Raw genomic sequence first — 7,456 nt, forward strand, 5'->3', positions numbered from 1 at the left:
GGTGGCAAGTGCTTCCACATATGTATGAGTATTCCGTGAGTCATTTTGTAGCATTAGATTTGCATGTAGGCTTATCAGTTTAGACGGTGTCCACTTAAATCGTGATTTTGCATTATTGATTGCCAGTCTTTGCGGCATCCAATGAGATTTAATACTATCTTCCTGTGCGTCTCTCGGCCATGATAGAGATAGCATATGATGATCACTACTCGATATCTTGATTATCTTAAATTCAATAGATGACATAAAAAGCCCCGCTGAGAGGTATATGTAATCTATAGTGCTTGTCGATGGTTCTCTTTGCCACGTAGCATGTTGCGGAATATCTCCCGGTAGTGATCCATTAGCCATTCTCATGTTAAATAGCTTCATGAGAGAACTCCACTTTTTGTAATCCTGTGTTCTTTTCCCCTGTTCACATTTGAAAGCATCAATATTGAGGTCCCCTGCTAGAATAACATCAGTTATTTCTTTAGATTGTGCAATTATATCAAATATATTAGACAGATCTTTGTAAAAACAGAGATCCGTAATCGTGGCTGGGTTTCTGTAGACGTTGATTAATGCAAGCCTTTTGGACTCCATCGAGATTTGTACCAACTGTATGAACTTATTGGGGTTTTCCCATGCTTGTAATTTTATTTTAGTTCCCATCTTAACGGCTACAAGAAGCCCTGCCATCAGGCGACCTTTTTGAGCTATAATTGCATGGTTAATTACGATGGCATGGTTATCCCATAGTGGTACATCACTTAGCCAGGACTATGATGTCTGCGTCATTCAAGAGGGAGTTAGGGTTAGTTAAAAGATGGGAATAACCCCTTGTATTCCAACTTACACGTGTGGCGAAGTCAACTTTTTGCTCATAATGTTCTTGAGCGGTGGTGGTTATGACAGAGAAACGGGCATTGAGAAATACAGAATCAGCAGCATTGCATTTAAAGCACTGACAAACACTTGTAGATGGAATAGCCATTACTTGTTCCTCCGGGGTTGTTTCGCTATTTTTTCTTTCCGGATCTTGAGCAAGCAGAAAACCCATTGCAAAGAGTTTCATTCGTGCCTGCCATAGGTAATTCATAACTAGCCCGGATTTCATCCATAAACGCACAATCCCCAAAACGGTATCACAAATAAATTCCACTTGGCTAATGTCAAATGAGGTAAGGTCTCCTAGTTCTGGCACATCACTAAAGATGTTAAGTACACTTGTGCGAGACAGATCATATTGAGGGTGAGGAGCCGCACGACATTTTAAAATTAATGTATGCAAATTTTTTGTTTTCTTTTTAGGTCCTGTTTTTGTTGTTTTGTTATAGGTTCTTGAGTTGGAGAATTGTTTACTGTTCGAATCACTGGTCACTTGTTTAGTCTTTTGACATAGGTCAAAATCACTGTCAGGTCTTTGTTCATCAGAAAACTTGACTTTATTCGGTTTCTCTATTAAGCATCTTGGCATGAGGAACGATCCTAAACAAGTATACAGATAAGATTCGATTACTGATTTAATTTTGTCATTTTGTCATGGGATTTGTTTACCACCTCTGGAACGCTCCAGACATTAAGTGTAGACTGTCTTCTGTTTTCTCTGTCTTTTACACACTGAGTTTCAGCAAGCGCTTTACTATGCTGTACAGTGTCCACAGAGCATTTCGCCACAGTGATCTGTGAAATTTTTTTTGCGGCCAGGTCCTTTATCTCAGATGTACGTTGGAGAATGTATGCATCTACCGCAGCTTTGAGTTGTTCAATTTGTGGCCTCTCCGTTGTTGGCAAGATTTCTTGCATTATTTTTTCAGTTATATCAATTGATTGAGCCTTTGGATAGATTTCCTGAGTCAATGGATTCATTGTTAATGCGGGCTCGTTTGGGATTGCTGTTTCCAAAGAAGAAACCAGTTGACTTAATGGACACTCATTGATTTGTGGCATATGATAGTTCGACGATGTAAGTGTAACAGGGACCTTTTGACCTGAAATATCATCATCAATAGATTGGCCAACACTAGACTTTGCAGGAGCAGTCAGGTCCACTGTTTGTGCACGGAATATTCGATTAGTTATTTTGTTATTTCGTTTCATAGATTGGAACGGTTTAGTGATAAGATGTCTTGCACGACCTTTATTCTGTGATTGTTTGTTAAATAGATCATATTGAGCTCCATTTGCTGGTTGCTTCACTTTTTTAGGCGAATTCTCAACACTTATCCATGATGTATTTTGTTGTGTAATTACTTGCGGATCCGCTTCAATTGGACAAATGACGTGCTCAAATGTTGGAAGAGTGGCAGAATATGTAGTGGGAACAGTCACAAATTTCAATACTTTTGGATAGATTATATGGTTCTTAAACTCGACAACATTTCTCCATTTGTATCGCTTGTGTTTGAATCCACGAAGTTATATGGTCAATCTTAGCGGATTGTAAATTAATCTTACAATTAAGAGTTTCAAATAGCTTGAACAAACTCTTGATTGTTGTATTTACTGCCATAAGAGTAACTTCCAAAAGCCCGGCATTAGCAGGAGCCTTTTCTTTTTCACGTGATGATTCACGATGTCTTGGCGTTGGAAGTATGTAGGACGCAGCCTCCGAAATGGTAGGGTCCAATGAGCATCGTTGGTGATAGTCCGTCGGTGACCTAGTGAGAGATGTATTCACACATCTAGGCGTCATTTGTTTGACTTCTTCCAAGAAGACCTCATTCGAATCATCAAGATCCTCCTCTTGTATTTCTGTTATTTTATCCAATTGGAGTTTTGGATCTTTCTTTTGTTCGATTTGATTTGTAGATTGAAGCATGGTGTTAACAGAAATTGGCATGTTGTCTAAAGCTTCCGACTCAGTATTCGACATAACAGCCTGCTTCAAAGATTCCACTTGATTTAGGTCCAATGTTGCATTTGGTATATTTAGGTTTGGTCCAATTTGCTCTTCATTGCACCTCAGAGGGGCTTATAGGGATTTCCATTTGTGCCTCATTAGCTTGTTTAGATATACCTTCTACATTGAGGACATCTTGTTGGGGTGAGGACATTGTACATAGTAGGGTAGAATTTTTTAATACTGGGCAAAACTAATATCTTTGCTTGCAAGTTGTGTTTTTAGGCGTGTTTTTGCACGCAGAGTCAAAGTTATTGATGTGGATGATGTAATTTTTTTCAAGTTACTTTTAGACCTGGTTGCGACAACCTCCATTGGTGTAATGGAGGCCACCGCAGGTGAAGACACGTTGGTTTTGCGACTTTGCAGAGTTAAAGACATTTTGATTGTGCAACAAAGTTGTGTGTTGATGGGGCGAGAGGTCACCAATATGCAAAATTTACCTTTGTCGGTAACGGGATCAAAGAGGGCACACCTCCGCAGTCTCCCGTTTGAACAGCGCCAAACAGCCGCACAACAGCCAACGCCCTTTTCCCCACCGACTGGCTTTACGCCGCAAGGGTGACTCTGGCGCAGGGATGAGGGCTTGGGTTGCTCGCGTGACCACTCACGTGGGCGGCTGTAACTCCGCCTCCTCCAGGAAGCGGATCGCGGAAATGCAGTTCCCGGCAAGAGCTTCACTCCTTTGCTCGCAGTGCCGGGAACAGAAAATGCAGTTCAAGAGCGCAAGCAAAGAAAACAGCGCCGCTTCAGAGCTCCAACACACACGCTGACTTTTAAAAACAAACAATATGCGCTGGTTATCCTACTCTGGCATGACATGAGGGTTGTGCGGAGTGGGAGGAATGGTTTTTCAACAGTGATTTGGGTTCTAATTGTTTCTGTATATAGTCGTTGGGCAGTGGTCATGTCACTGTACTGTTCAATATTGTGACCTATCGTCCCTCGACCACCTGGTGTCTAGCTTCCCTCATGATTTTGTTGAGCGCCAAGGTTGCTTTTGGTATTCCAGATTTTAAAAAAGGAATTTACTTGCGAGGATGTTTCCGATAAGGAAGAGAAAAAGCGCACCTGTGTGTTAAAAGTATCAGGTGTCCAGGCCTATTAAAATAAGTTTAGCTGACTGTCCCACACAAGGTAAACGTGTACAGCAGCAGGATTCCAGAATGTTTGTTTTGCCCTTTTCAAGGAAGAGAATTGGGCACATAAGCATAGAAACTGAATACTAAGAGAAATGGACTGTCAGCTGCAGAAGTAAAATGAGTGGATGGTTCTGGATTGCCCCTTTTCGAGGTAGTGAATTGGGCACAAAAAAAAAAAGGAAAAAACAGAAAAGAAGGACCACCTGGTTTTTTTTATGAATCCTGGATACATTTATATTTGGCGCTAAAATGTATTTTAGTTCTTTTGCAGATCTGCCGTTAGATGCTGATTAGCTGGATTGTTTCTTCTCTGTATTCAGTTACATTTGTTGCCAGGAGTACCCTTAATGTTTTGTACATTCGTTGCCTGCGTGCTGTGCGTATGGCGAGGATGTAGTGGTATTGTCTTGAATGATTGTTGCACAGTGCATTGTTAGTGAGGTATGAGGAAAAATGTAATGTCTTCATTGCAAGTTTCTATGCTCGGTGGGAATTGCTGATTTGGGTGTGGAGTGGAGGTGATTGTGTAGTCGGAGTATTTGCTTGCGATGATGGAAGTTGGAAGATTTACGTAACCCTTCTGTGTTTGCCGTTTTAGGTATGGGCAGCACCACCTTTCCCGAATGTCATTGCGTGGATGTTGGCAGTATTGTTGTCAGCCCAGGTGTTGCTCCGCGAGTTGAGATGTACCCTGGTCCGTTGGTTGGGCAATCTGTATTTTCCTCTACATTGTTTGAGTGTTACCTTGAGGATGGTTTGTGCCAGACCCTGTATCTGGGATGTGTTTGGTTGTAGTGGTGGTATGCTGTCTTTGAATGCTATGCTGTGACGGTCATCCGAGTATGCGCGTTGCTTTTGGTGGTATATGACTGTATGAAGGAAGATGTTCTATATAGTCTAGTCCTGTTCTGTCCTCCTGGCCATGGATGCATGCTGGTGGAATGTTGGTGAATGTTATGATAGGCAGCTGAAGAGAATGTTGGGGCGAGTGTGGTGTGCGAGGATGGCCGGTGGGTGTACTGCGTGATCCATGTCCTGTATAATACTACAAGTAACTGAAACTGTACATACGTATAAAATGTACAATAAAGCTGTCCCGGAACTACATCAGAGGCTACCCGGCTGGTCTGTGAGTGAGCCCTACTTTATAGCTTCCTTATTATAAAACCACCAACCAGCATGGTAGCAGGTGTAGATGGGGCCGTTGAAAATGTAAAAGGTGGAAGTTTAGCCAGACATAAAGGCACTGGCCCCTAGCATGAATGCCAATTCTCCACATCTACACACCACTTAATCCCTTGCTTCTCAAGAATTAATTATCGCTCGCCAATGACTAGTGGAAAATAGTGTAGCACTTAGGGATATTCAAGGCGAAAACAGTTCAAAAACAAGACACCGAGTCTTATAAAGGATCCACCGTGGCTCGCACATCTAGTGCGATTATAAACTAGTACCTCAATGCAGGATAATTAGATCAAATTGCGGGAGAAAAATCCATGTTCTAGTGACTCCTAGGGCCTGCACAGTCCTACACACACACATACACCTCAAAACCACGTAGCAAAATCGATCACTCACGCCCATCCCTAAACACGGGCAAACGCCCCATAAGGAAAAGAAACCCTTCATCCAAAACCTTTGAAGACAACGTTTCCTAACTAAACCCGTGTAGCGCTAACGAAGGAAGATTGCAATAGCGCGAATAATAAGGTAAAGCTTGACTGGCATAACGTCAGCAATTGCTCTAAAGGAAATACACTATCCGGTCTAAACAGAACACCATCTCTCGAAGAAAAGAAACAAAATAAGGACATTCCTCTCTGCCACAGAAAAAAGGTCACTCCTTAATACCAAGCAAGGCCCATAAAAATAAATATCCATAGCAAGGCAACAACAACAAAAACCTAGTGGACATAGCTGCTAGCCCGAGCAACGAGTTCAGCTCTGTTAAAAGAAATAAACCCTTCATGGGCAATCACGTCTAATATTCTCAAAATACTTACTAGCGCTTCCAAACACACTGACAAACTATCAACTCCCCAAACCGTTTATAATTCACCAACAGTTAAAAATCATATTTTTAAAAAAAATGGTGTTTAGCAGACATGCCGTTGTACGCGAGGGGAGGCGCTCCTTTCCCAAGCGACCCTTTTTCTCGCATACATTCCGCAAGAAAAACACATTTTAAAGGAAATGGCAACTGCAACAAAGCGCAAGTCTCCTTCTCTCCCCCCCCCCCGTACTCACCCTGGTGGGCTGCTCCTCTCTGTGTTTACGATATCCCGATGGTACCATCTGCCTGTTCCGAAGGAGGTTGCTGTCGTTGATCACTGTGGTACGCCTCTTATAGCCTCCATCCCTACTGTACTCACACGGATCCCTTCGGGAGCACACAGGGAAGCGGAAGTGCCACAGCCCAATTCGTCCGAACGAACAGCCTTATTGACCAATCGAAGCCGGGCACAGCACAGCAACTTTGAGTAGGGAAATTAGCCAATCACAGCAAAAAAGAGGGCGGGAACAAGCCCAAGATTGGCGGCTTAAACCACAGCAAAGTGACAGAAGACAGGCGGCTGTGTGTCAAAAGAGGGCGGTGTAAATGTGTATAGTTGGCATCTACAATTAGATAAGTACACAGATAAGAATAGGAAGGAAGGCTGCTCCCTCGTGAAGCTGTGCGCAGCTACTATCGTTTAATAGTATTTCCCCTTTTTTGTCAGAAAATCGCCATTTTTCTGACTGACCTATTTATCAAGTATTCTATTTAAAATTGTTAATTCTGGGTTTAAAATGGAAAAATCCACTTCGAGAATCCAAAGAAAAAAAACAGGACTGACCTACCTTCTTCTGATTGGAATGAGAGCATGTGTGCAAAATGCCCCCCCCCCACTCCCTAACATGGATTTCAATGAGAGGATGATATGATATGACATTTATAACTTGCCTATACACAAGTGTTTCAAGGCGTGACAAGGGAAGGGGAACAGAGGGAAGACAGAGACAACGATCTTACTAGGCCAGGTGACATTGAGATCATGCAAGTGCAGGGGAGGGGGTAAGGGAAAAGTGCAGGATTAAGGGGACGGGGCAGTGCAGAACATAAGATAACCAGTAGAATTAATTAAGCCAATTAATAAAATAAAGCCAATATATAAAAGTGCACCCATCTGGCGGCAAGTGCAAGGGTAAGTGCAGACATCAGGTGTCAAGTGCTGGTAGGGGGCTGTAGGAATACACAAACAGTCCCCGAGTCCAAGGGTTGCCAGGCGGGCAGAGCAGGTGCGCAACTGGTGGGGAAGGGGACCTGGGCCCAAGATCAGAGGGTAGCCAGGTGACCAGGGTAGCCAAGTAACCAGTGCAGTTTACAGTTTCAGCCAGGAGATCAGCAGGGGAGAGGAGGAGAGAAAGCAGAAGCAAAGAGGAAGGTTTC

General features: G+C 42.9%; 1 protein-coding gene across 1 annotated transcript in view; it reads right to left on the reverse strand.

Annotated features, from left to right (window-relative positions):
* Positions 1 to 6,469, reverse strand: part of LOC138526374 (GTPase KRas-like) — a 168,117-nt gene extending 161,648 nt beyond the window's left edge. The window contains exon 1 of the mRNA XM_069637045.1: positions 6,274 to 6,469. The gene's annotated coding sequence lies outside the window, so the exon portion shown is untranslated. The remainder of the gene's footprint in view (positions 1 to 6,273) is intronic.
* Positions 6,470 to 7,456: the final 987 nt, after the last annotated feature.

Source organism: Ambystoma mexicanum, chromosome 1q (genome assembly GCF_040938575.1).
Source record: "Ambystoma mexicanum isolate Mex_15411 chromosome 1q, UKY_AmexF1_1, whole genome shotgun sequence".
Lineage (NCBI taxonomy): Eukaryota > Metazoa > Chordata > Amphibia > Caudata > Ambystomatidae > Ambystoma > Ambystoma mexicanum.